Below are 11,699 nucleotides of genomic sequence, written 5' to 3'. Positions count from 1 at the left end.
AAATTGATATGTTCAAGACTCGTGTAAGGACTCAAGGATCAAATAGCCAAAAGACTAAAAGATAGACAAACTAACTTGATTAATTTTGTCCAATTTTAATATTTGTGCTATTTACTAGGTGAAAGAAGTCCATTGACAAACGTTAGTCATAAATAAGATTAAAGCATAATCAAAGACAAGAACACATGTTAAAGTTAGGACTCATGGGAATAAATAAATAAAAATAAAAATCTACAATCCTATTTTATACGATTTGGCACGGATTAGAGGACTAAGAGAAGTAGAAGATTGCCTAAAAGGTTAAACGCTAAAAAGAACTCCTAAACTTGGATAGGTTGTAGTATTTTAGTCATAAATTTTGATCTGTGACTCTGATTGGGAGGAAACCAATGCTAAATGAAATTTAAAACCTGGGGCTACAGGTCCATAGGTTGTACGACTCGTAACTCTTTCTAGAACTTTAGCTATGACCAAAACAAGTTGACGCTTGTGCAGGATACGGGAATAAAAATCCGGTTTGACTCAAAAAAAAAAAAAAAAAAGAACTATGACTTGACTTAATAAAAAAAAAGAGGGTTAAATAAGATAAACAAGTCCTTGGTTAGTATGTTTAAAATTTATAAGTTTAAATTAATTAACCAATTAATAAAGTCCTTTTTGTCATTGGTTAGTTAATTAAGACTTTATTTACAAAAACAAGTCAACACAAGAGGTTAGTTTATCACAAGTAAAGTATGCACAAGTAAGGAATGCACAAATAGTCAAGTAGTCATAGTATGATGCAATTAGTTTGCAACCTAACCATGACCCTAGTTCTCTAAAGTTCAAGGATTATGGTAGTCAGAAGAGGGTCCATGGTTATGAGTCTGGATGAATCGCACGGAAGCCTTACCATTGGTAGGGTTGGCGCAGATGGATGGGACCCCGCAAGTTAGACTTGCTTCCATGGTTTGGTGAATGCACAAACACGGATGTACCCGTCGTTGCATGGAGCGTTCGATTGCGTAGATGGAGCGTGAATTCCTAGGGGCTAAGACCATATGTAGAACACATATGGGTTCAGAAAAGTCGGAAAAACTCAATGAGGAAGTAGAATCGGCGATACGGTATTAGAATCGGCTAAAAACAAGAAGGCAGACTCCTGGCTTGATGTTGCAAGAACTCGACGCGAGAAAACAGGAGCTATTGCGCAGCGACAGCTCTATCGCATGGCGATGGATCCTGTCGTTTTGCGATAATTCCTACGCATCGCGACATTTTTTTGTGCTCTACGAATTTTCCGATTGTCGCGGTATCTTTCAGTTTTATTTGTGAAAGATTATTTCCGGTCTTTCCTACGTGTAAAAATCCTATGTTTTTGACACATTTCGGATGGTCTTTCCAATGAGAACCTTTTTATGCTTATGCCACAATGTTAATCAAAATTACGCACATGAATATCTAGAATCTTTCAAGTCTCATCCACTCATTCTAAGTCGACTGCCAAAATAAATTTCAAATCAAAATAGAAATCCTCCCCAGTGGAATCGCCAAAAACTGTGGGGAATTTTTCAAACATAAACTTTGAGCCCCACTGTGACCATAGTTTAAGCATGTTGCGTCCAGAGGGAAGGAAGCTAGAGATAAAATAGTCGCCAACAAGTTTTAGGAACTTGTAAACCGTTCACGGGTGTGAAGGTTACACCCCATTCACGATCACGGAGATCGCTAACTCCATAATGGTCCGGAACCATGACTGGATATTCGGGGATGATAGTACGAATCCAACCTAAAAGAGATTGAACCCGCCCTGAATCGGCATCCACTTAATTCTTATGATATTCGTGTGCACTTTCCAATCAACATACATACAACAAGTTATCCCTAAACCTATTTATTCTATGTTGGTTGATTATTAATGCACAATCAAATCTATTTATTGGCGACCACTTTAATTATCATATTAAGCCTAAATCAAGTTATTAATTATCTTATTAAGCCTGATTTCAAGTACATATTCCCTTTAAACCTGCAAGAAGAGGGCGTGATCAAGCAATAGCAATAATCATGAATAATCAAGCAACATAATAATTGACGCAACAATCATCATCATAATCAAAATCATCAAAACATATTAAAACATGATTAGCAAGATCCTAGGCATAATACTAAACGGATTAATAACAAATCCTAGCATGTCACTAATAATAAAGATCAAAGCATTAGTCTAAACATGATACTAAGAATTAAGATAACATCCTAAGCATGATACTAAGAATTAAGATAACATCCTAAGCATGATACGAGGAATCAAAATCAACATCCTAACATGATACTAGAAATTAAAAAAAACATCCTTACATGTTACTAGGAATTAACATAAGATTCTAAGCATGATTTCTATATCAAAAGAATAAATAAGTAATCGAATTACTCATTTTGATGCCTCGTACTTCTTTCTATAAAAACAATACATGCGTTAGTAACTTCAAGAAATATATAAATCAAACAAATAAATTAAATAATAATTGAAATATAGATTTGGGACCAAACCCTCAGAACTATCAACCTTTTACGTCGAGTTCGAAGGCAACTACGAGATTGGCGTGGAGTATTCGAAGCTCTTGAAGGAAGTATGGTGTGTTATTAGGGAAAAGTATCAAGGATTTGTTTAGGCTAGGCTAAGAAAGAAAGAGATAGAAAAGCTTTTATCTTAGAGAGGGGATTAGATGATGATTTTTGGTGATCAAGTTTGTTGATGTTAGAAAATGGGGTAAAACGACCTCTATTTATTAGAAAAAAGAGGGTCAAAAGATCAGAAAAGAGTCAGAATCCGACTCGGAATAAAACAGGTTCCATCGCGGCGAGATATAAGTATCGCGGTGCGCTGACTCTATCGCGGCGCTATAGACGAAAATTTTTTGCTGTTTTTGTTTTTATCATAACTTTTGATCCAGAAATCGGAATAAGTAATAATATATAGTTGTAAATCTCTAGAAGTCTAATTTCCAACCCAATTAGAATCACATTAATATCTTTTGTAGAATAAAAGATATTGACAAAATAGTGGGACAATGTCAGTTTGGGATAGAGTTTTGTATTTCGTTCATATCTTTTTCGTTATAGCTCGGAATTGGGATTATAATGTATCATTGGAAAGATAATTTCAAGGGCTATTCAACCATTTAGAATTTGGATAAAAGTAATGAGGCACGAAAATCATATATGGACATCTTTGAATTTGAATAGAATAAGGACTTTCAAAAAGAGGAGTTTTATTCAATTTCAAACTCTTTGATTTTTATCTTTCAAAAAGGATAGATTAGAACCTTCTAGAGGCTTATAGAAGTTCCTATTGAATCCTAATTGGTTTAGGATTGGGATTAAGGTTAATGGACCCTCCACACGATCATTGGGTCATAGGTAAGGTGGACCTAGGTTCGGTTTGGGCTTGGTTTTGTATTTTGGCCATAACTTATTCGTTTTAAGTTGGATTTGGGCTTATAATATATCTTTAGAAAGCTCTTTTCAACCCCATCAAACAAATAATTAATTGGAACAGGATTATTGACCAAAACAAACTGGTTTAGACATTTTTGTAAATTGGACACGAAATGAACGATTTTCAAAGACACGAAATGAATGATTTTGGGTTTAAAGACACGAAATAAAAGATTTTGGCTTAAAACATTTTAGCAAAGGTTATAAATGGTCAAGGCTTAAGGGAACTTCACGAGATTCTTAAACTCTTCACCTAACTCGATAATCAAAGACGTGAAAGGTACGCATCACTGGGTTTGGTTTTTACGGAAACACAATCAGGTGTCTACAGTCATTAATAACAAAATAAAAACTTTATTCTAAAATCAACATCCTAACATGATACTAAAAATAAAAATAACATCCTAAACATGGTTTCTACTCCAAAATCAAAAGAAATAATTGTTTCGGGGTTTTCTGATGTCCTGCGGGAGAGTTACAATTCCGGGACTAGATCCGTGCGCCTGTACCTGCAAAACAACGGAGACTCCGGGTGGTGGGAGCTTCGCCTCCAACGATCAAGTTAGTACTTGTTTGAGGAGTACATGATGCGGAAAATAAAGAAGGGTGATCTAGTTCCTCTAGGGGAGGAGTGATCGGGAAGTGCAAATAATGCTAAGTCTAGTCTAGCAAATAGTATGCACGTGTGTTTATTCATCTCTAGGTGAGATGATTCTGTCGTTTAATGGAGTCTAATGACCTATTTATATAGCCTCGAAGTACGTTCCCAATGCTAGGTTTTCTGGGAAAACCTAGGACTGATTGGGCTTGCCTCGGGAATTGGGCCTGTGATGGCTGTTTTCCAGGTTGGCGGATAATTAGCCACATGTCGTGGCCTAATTAGTCTATGTTGGACCTCTTAGGGTGACAAGTGGCGGACGCTGATTGGCCCACGTGGTGGACACGTGGCAGGTTCGGATTGGTCCATTTGTCATGGGTAATTTTACCCTAAACATTTGCCCCTCGGAAGGAGTAATTTCTCTTTTCAAGAGGGATTGCTGCTTTCGAAAGTTAGACCCTCGAAGCTTTGTTAGGTCGGCCTCCTGTCTAGTTCTAATGGGAGATGGACTTGATTAACTTGGAAAATTTTGATACCTTGGGCAGTATGACATTTTCAAAGTTAATCAATCATAATAATGATTGCTGCCGAACTAGACAGATGTCGATTCTTTGCCCACTATGCAGATAGCCCCTGATCAGGTGGACTGTCAACTATTGCACAGGTGGTAAGCGTTTTAACATTATCCGGCCGTTGGCCTATTTTGTTTGAGTAGTAGGGAAGCCAGGCGGCGGAGGCCGTCTGGTCCCCTTGATTCGCCAAGTTGTGCTTGGCTATTAACCCAAGGGGAGGTAACCTAGTAGGAATAGTGGTCGAGTGCCTCTGTTTGCCAAAAAACAGACAGACTGCTCATGCCTTTTAGGTTCCATACTAAGTCTGAGGGAATGACTATGAGATAACATTGGTGTTACTTAGTCGCCGTCACTCCTGCTTGAGTAGTAGAGGTATCAGGCGGCGGAGGCCGGCTGGTCCCCTTGATTCGCCAATTTTTGCTGGCTATTAACTCAAGAGGTACCCCTGTACTTATCCTAAGTAATACAGGCGGTCATCCGACTCAGATGTCAACTGCTACCACTGGCTCGGTTAGTGATAGAGTAACCCTTGTCTCAAAAACGGCTTCGTGGTTGTCCTTGGGGACAGTCGTCTAGGTGCCGTGTACTTAGTTTATAGAGCAATGTTCCACCCAAAAGGGAGCTGCTCTCTGCGACGAATTTCATCCGGAGGGATGCCGCCGGACGCCTGCTATTATGTTGGGACAGGTCGTATTAGTTTAATTTTAAGGGAGGATCAGTCGGCCTGGCGCCTAGGCTGATCATCGGGCCTGTGGCCTTGGTTAGTTCTTGGCGAACGTAGGTGCTAAGTAAGAAGAGGGCAGCTGCTTGTTTAGGCAGATGGTCAGCCTGACCCTAATTTTTTTTAGCTAAGTATAAGGGGGTGGTTATCTGTTTTGGAAACAGCTGTCCCTCTTCTATGGAGAGTGGCCGACCGTATGTCTAGACGGCATGCCCCTCTGGTGGAGTAAAATAACCAATGGAGAGTAGCCGACCATAAAGGTACAGGCGGCATGCCCCTTTGAAGATAAAGAGTAAAATACTCAATGGAGAGTAGCCGACTGTAAAGGTACAGGCGGCATGCCCCTCTAAAGATAAGAGTAAAATACTCAATGGAGAGTAGCCGACTGTAAAGGTACAGGCGGCATGCCCCTCTGAAGATAAGAGTAAAATACTCAATGGAGAGTAGCCAACTGTAAAGGTACAGGCGACATGCCCCTCTGAAGATAAGAGTAAAATACTCAATGGAGAGTAGCCGACTGTAAAAGTACAGGCGGCATGCCCCTCTGAAGATAGAGTAAAATACTCAATGGAGAGTAGCCAACTATAAAGGTACAAGTGGCATGCCCCTCTGAATCAGTATCAAGTATTGAAATCATTTCAAGTGTTAGAGCAGATGGATCACCTAGTTCCCTTCCATAGAGGATGGATGGTGTTATTAATGAGAGTCGGCTGCTTTCATAGCTACAAGACTTCATTGTATATGGGGCCGACTACTATTCATGCCGCCTCTCTTACTGTCACACAAATAAGTGGAGGTAATCCATGAAGGGAGACGGTCTTCAATTGGTTACAGACTATGCTGCCGGGTTTAATAACCTTAGGCAATTTTTTTTTTTTCGAGGGAAAATCATAATAATGATAAGGACCAATGTAGTGTTATTTATCAATGCCAAACATTGAAGTGCCGGCCACTAAAGTTCAAGCGTCCACGAGGTGGTACTTGATTTCATTGAGTCATCCGACCACTAAATGCCGACTGTTCTCGTGACCATAGAATTCTTGTTGCCATAAGAATTCCTAAAATTTTTTGAGGACCAATGAAGGTGCCATCGAAGTGCTGGCTACCCAAGCTGAAGCGTCCACGAGAAGTTGCTAGATTTTATTGCGCATCCGTTCACTAAAATAAGAGCAATAAAGGTTCTAACTTAGCAAGAAATTGCCGGTTGTTCTCATGATGATTTGCTTGATGATCTCGGCCATCCATGCTTATTATGGCTTGTCTAACAAAATACGAAGGTTGCTCTGTTTTCCTCATATCCAACCAATAAGGGCTGCCCACTTTAGCTAACCACTGACTTCTAAGTGAGCATGTGCCACTTGCTTTGTAACATTGCTAGCTCCATTGCCGGTTAGTGGCTTTCTTGCTTTCCTTGCTTAGCCAAGTTCGAAGGTTAACCACCTTACCGCCTGTTTACATGTGAAGAAAGGTGTCGTTTAATCAAGGCCGGCTCATTTAATCGCAAGGTGCACTTCCGCTGAAGCACACTCAAGGTATGCGGAGTATAATTTTTGTCCATGAGGTTGCCTGGCTGTTCGTGATGGAGCCGGATGTTTTAGTGCGTTAGGACTGGGCAACATATGGCTGTGGCGCAAAGCTCAACGCATGCAATATGGTGGGAATCTAGGTTATATGACGAATGTTTTTGTGGCTGTGTTGCACTTGTCTCTAGTGCCGCCTGTTCTCAAAGCATTCAGACTTGTGCCGGCTTGTATTCACTTGGCCGGTTTAATCATTGCCTATATTAGCTGGTCCTATTAGCGCAGCTAGTCATTTACTCAAGCAGTACAACCAACTGCCTATTAAGCTTGCCCATTCGTTGCCGAGAGCTCAATGAGTAGCCTGCTAGGCCCATCACGTTGGTTGAACACTCACAGCCGGCCGACTCCTTTGAGTGCAATAGTTTGCTGGTCTCTTGTTGTTGTAGGTGTTTGCGTTTAATGTTCTTCTTGTACATAGCCATTTAATCAAATAATTGGCCGGCTGCTTGTAAGCTCACATACTACCGGCTGTTTCAACAATATAGCAAAGATTATAAAAGCTCGCGTGCCCAGGCTGCTCTTGCTTCTCTTGCTCTGAACTTTAAGTAAACCGAGCACCAAATGTTTCGGGCATCGCCTGCTGTTTAAAAGGTGGGCTTTGTTCATTGCATCACAATACAATAAGCCATAATGTAAATGTCGGCTGTAGCTAGGTGACTAGCGCATGATGCCGGTTGCATGCTATTTTTGTGCTTGGCATTATTTAGACAAAAATGATCATAAGACTCGGCCCCCATTTAAAAAGTATGAAGACCCACTTTTGCTCATGCCCTTTCAACCAAGTGCCGGTTGTTTAAGGTGAGTCTAGTTGGGACTGGGCTTGAGTCTTGAAGAGCACTTGTGGCCGCCTGTTTTCATTAACAAGGGTGGTCGACTATTTGATTTTATTGAGCGTCTGAGCACTGAATGCCGGCTGAAATAAGAGCAATGAGGATTCCCTAACTTAGCAAGTTGAGTTATATACTCTTGGGCTCATAAATTTGGCTTGGATGATCCCTCATAATCGTAACAACCGAATTCCGCCTGACTCTTTGCATTAGTCTTAAGTGATCATGCGTGTAGGCGGCTTTCCCAATATTTCTTGTCTTCTCTCGTTTTTATTTTATTTATTTTTTTAAAAAATAATCATAATAATGATAGTGGTAGTTTAGAGAAAGGCCATGAAACTATGATAATGATACCACCATACATACCGTTTGATTAGCATGCCTCTACTGCATTCTCAGCCTGGCTTTTATTTGAAGGAAAAACAGCACGCTTCCTAGGCAAGTACGACAACCGACCGAGGAAGCTGTTCAAGCATCATGAGAGCCGCCTATGTACGCAAAGATGTGAGCTGGCTGTTTGTAGCTGTGATGGGGCCGGCTGCTCTTCTATTGTGATACTGCCGGAATGTTGAGTGGGATAAGGTTGGTGGGCCGCCTGTTAATACCAGCTAGGTAACACAATCTTTAATGGCGATATCATACACATACGGCTGTAAGTAATCATGCAACTGCTTTTGATGATTGGCCGTTTATTTTTGGCACATGATGGCCACTTGTTTGTGTGGAGTTGAGAGGCTTGTTGGCTGCTCTTGAAAGGATTATTCATGTCTCACGAACTTCTTACGGCGTTAATGTCTCACATCCATCGTTACTGGATGCTTGGAGTGCCGTATGATTAACAGTTCAACCACTTTCGAGCATAAGGTTAAGGGAGTATGCTTTCAAGTTTTTATGATCATTTGGTTCATGGAGACTACATGGCATTTGGTTATTATAGGCGGCATTAAAGCTTAGCTATAAACACCCATGAGTCCATATAAATAAAGTGTCATTCGACCTTTATTACATTTAGCTGTTTGCTCTCTTGAGGAGCAACTCTTAGGTGTCGCCTACTCTAGCAAGAGCTCCAATGCTCAGCTTCTCAAAACCCGTTTTCAAGCATGGATGATTCTTGTATTATATACCGCCTGATATTTGTATAGCATATACTATGTGTATTGTATAATGTATACTTGGGTAAAGTGGTTCATAAAAGGCCGCATGCTTTTCTTGCTCTTTTTTCATGGTCATCACATACACTAGGTATTATGCCTAGTGTCACTTGAACTTGTTTTTTACTCAAGGGCCGCCTCCCTGTTATGATCACACGGGGCTACCTTGGCTGGTTGGTATACAGCCATCTTTGTTGCCATAGCATATGCGTTTGGCTGGTTGCATTGTAGCTGGCTGCCGTTTGCTACTTATGCCGGTTGTTTTGAGCCATTCGAGTGTCGCCTGATTTTTAACGCTGGTATGCATTTGAGGTAGGAGCCATCAAGATCCTGCTTACAATCAAGGCTCTAGTTCTAAGCTACATGCTTATCTTAGTTTTATGCTCGTAACTTATGCCTAACATTGAAGTGCCAGGCGCATGGTTGGATTTGATCGTGGCAGCCGCCTGTTTTAGCATGGCTGGCTGGTATGGTTGCTAGCTTAAAGCTTGACATAGTGGTGCCTCTTGCTTGAGGAAGGATGTGCCTCTTGCTTGATCAAATAGCCCCTGCCATGTGAGTGAAGCCATTCGCCTCGGTATTTAAAGGCCCTTGTCTTTGAAGTGTCGTATCATAGATTTTGGGCATGCTATAAACACACGAATACCCATGAACACATGAGCACATGGAAATACATAGTTCCATTCGACTCGTTAACAGAGGCGCTTGTATTTTCAGACGGATGGTGTGAGGTTGTTACTTGGTTGCTACTAGGCTGGTAGCCGCCTGGCCAGGTGCCGGGTGGCTGATGACGCCTGCGACATTGAAGTGTTGCCTACTCTAGCCCCTACTCGGCCTCAAGCACACAAAAAAATTGCTTTCAAGGTTATGAAGACTTGAGCTTAGCTATGCTCTCTATACTCAATTGTTGCAGATGCCGCCTATTTTAATCATGGCTGGCCGACTGGTTTTATGAACTAGCTGGCTCTCGCTAAACCATGCTAGCTTGTAATTATGGTTGCCACTGCCTGTGCTAGTTGATGGTGGAATTATAGCCGCCTGCTACCACTAGGATGGTAGTGTGATATATACCAAGTATATTATAGAATATATACTTAAGTAAATGCATGCTTACTCTAGCTGTCAAGAGCTTAGAAGTATGGAAGTATTCATGTGTTGCCAGGTCATTGAGATTAATGTAAAGCTTGACCGTCTGACTTTTTGTATTCGGCCGTATGATGCCTGCAGTAGTTGGCTGCCTGGCCGGATGCTCGGAGGCTGGTATATTGCCGGTTGTACCCAGTGAGTGTCATGCAAGGTGCATGTAACTTCAACTGGGAGTGGTTTGATCAGGCCGGCTGAACAAGACGGATGGGTTTCTCTTCCCTGGAGAAAGGAAGCGGTACTTTGTTAGGTCGATCACTGGTGAGTGCCTTGCCCTTGATTTTGGGTAAGAGGTCGCCTCACGATCCTTTATAGGTTTCGTCCTCCCAGGTTGGGAGGGCCTTCTGACCGACTGTTCCTTTGGGGAAACAGGCACCCTTTTATTTATCAAGTCTTGATCTCCCCCTTGAAACTACTCATAAGGGTCATGAGTTCGTTCCTAGGAATAGGGGCAGGTCCCTCGGTCGCTTACTGATGACCAGACGGCGGATCCTGGTCTGAGTGGACCTGTGGGTCGTCCATAGGACGCTTGTCACTTAGAATCGGTACAGACTGTGATGCCATCTCGAAAGTACTCTCCCCACAGACGGTGCCAAAATGTTTCGGGGTTTTCTGATGTCCTGCGGGAGAGTTACAATTCCGGGACTAGATCCGTGCGCCTGTACCTGCAAAACAACGGAGACTCCGGGTGGTGGGAGCTCCGCCTCCAACGATCAAGTTAGTACTTGTTTGAGGAGTACATGATGCGGAAAATAAAGAGGGGTGATCTGGTTCCTCTAGGGAGGAGTGATCGGGAAGTGCAAATAATGCTAAGTCTGGTCTAGCAAATAGTATGCACGGGTGTTTATTCATCTCTAGGTGAGATGATTCTGTCGTTTAATGGAGGCTAATGACCTATTTATATAGCCTCAAAGTACGTGCCCAATGCTAGGTTTTCTGGGAAAACCTAGGACTGATTGGGCTTGCCTCGGGAATTGGGCCTGTGATGGCTGTTTTCCAGGTTGGCGGATAATTAGCCACATGGCGTGGCCTAATTAGTCCATGTTGGACCTCTTAGGGTGACAAGTGGCGGACGCTGATTGGCCCACGTGGTGGACATGTGGCAGGTTCGGATTGGTCCATTTGTCATGGGTAATTTTACCCTAAATAATTAAGTAATTGAATTACTTACTTTGATGCCTCGACTTTCTTGCTATTAAAATAATACACACGTTAGTAAAGTTCAAGAAAGCAAAATCAATAAAGTGAATAATATACTCTATTAATCAAGAATTGAAATATAGATTTGGGACCAATCTCTTAAATATCAACCTTTTTACGTCGCGGTCGAAGGCAACATCGAGTATGGTTTGGAGTATTCGAATCTCGCGAAGGAGGTGTTGGGAATGATTTAGGGGAGTATAAGGATATGTTTAGGCTAAGAACATGGATGATTGATGGTGATTGGAGCTAGCTTGTTACAGCTTATGATTGATGGTTCTAGCTGATTTGAAAACAGGGAAAATGACCTCTATTTACAAAGAAAAAAGGGAGTCGAGGCGATCAGAATTTGAATCGGAATAGAACAACTCACAACGCGGGGCAATGAAAGTATCGCGACGCGCAAGTGTTCATCGCAACGCGATGG

The sequence above is a fragment of the Chenopodium quinoa genome, unplaced genomic scaffold, assembly GCF_001683475.1.
Source record: "Chenopodium quinoa cultivar QQ74 unplaced genomic scaffold, ASM168347v1, whole genome shotgun sequence".
In the NCBI taxonomy this organism is placed as follows: Eukaryota; Viridiplantae; Streptophyta; class Magnoliopsida; order Caryophyllales; family Amaranthaceae; genus Chenopodium; species Chenopodium quinoa.
This window is presented reverse-complemented; position numbering follows the sequence as displayed.